Genomic DNA, 320 nt, shown 5'->3' on the forward strand with positions numbered 1-320 from the left:
GCTCAGTTCGTGCAGCCGCAGGGCCAGCTGAGGCCGGTCCCCTGCCCGCTGTCAGCCGAGCCGGGGCAGGTGTCTTCGGAGACTTGTGCTGCCCCGTGTTTCGGCAGCCGGGGCACTGTTGCAGCGACCGGGCTCGTGGAACAGAAAACCTCATGAAATTTTGATTTGCCGGGGATAATGCGCCTCCGGCAGCAGAGGGCAGGTGGTGAGTCGAGAGTTTCCCGTCTGCAAAGTCTTAGCTGCTTTGAAGCAGGTGCTGTTAAACAGTTCCTTGCTGTGCACAGAGGAAGGATGGAGTGGATGAGTAGTGGCTGGGGGGC

The sequence above is a fragment of the Apaloderma vittatum genome, unplaced genomic scaffold (genome assembly GCF_000703405.1).
Source record: "Apaloderma vittatum isolate BGI_N311 unplaced genomic scaffold, ASM70340v1 scaffold17280, whole genome shotgun sequence".
In the NCBI taxonomy this organism is placed as follows: Eukaryota; Metazoa; Chordata; class Aves; order Trogoniformes; family Trogonidae; genus Apaloderma; species Apaloderma vittatum.